We start from the raw sequence: 419 nt of genomic DNA, 5'->3' as shown, positions 1-419 counted from the left end.
GTGTCCAGTCAGACTCTGGATGCTCAGGACCTGAAAACAGTCACTGAATCTGTCTGGATGATGAGGATAAGACTGTTGTCTGTCACCCACAATTGCTTTTCTGTTTCCCTCAGATAACAACAAATTTATATTTACTGTATTTGGATCCAGAGTGATCTCTGTTGAATATTTTAAGAATCCAGCTCTGGTCTTTGGTTCTGGTTCTGACAGTAATACATCCACATCAGTTAGTGCCAGTGAGATGTTTGTCCATGTGTCTCTCAGGACGTCCTGTAGTTTGTCTCTGAGCTCTGACACAGCTGCTGTCACGTCCTCAAAGTGTCCCAGAGGACGGATGTTGATGCTGGATGAGTGTGTCGACTCACTGAGTGCTGGCAGTGAGGGGTAGTTGAGGAGAAACTGGTTGTGATCCTCTGTGT

Source organism: Poecilia latipinna, unplaced genomic scaffold (assembly GCF_001443285.1).
Source record: "Poecilia latipinna isolate Pla-1442-1.1 unplaced genomic scaffold, P_latipinna-1.0 Scaffold533, whole genome shotgun sequence".
NCBI lineage: Eukaryota > Metazoa > Chordata > Actinopteri > Cyprinodontiformes > Poeciliidae > Poecilia > Poecilia latipinna.
Note: the sequence above shows the minus strand (reverse complement) of the source record.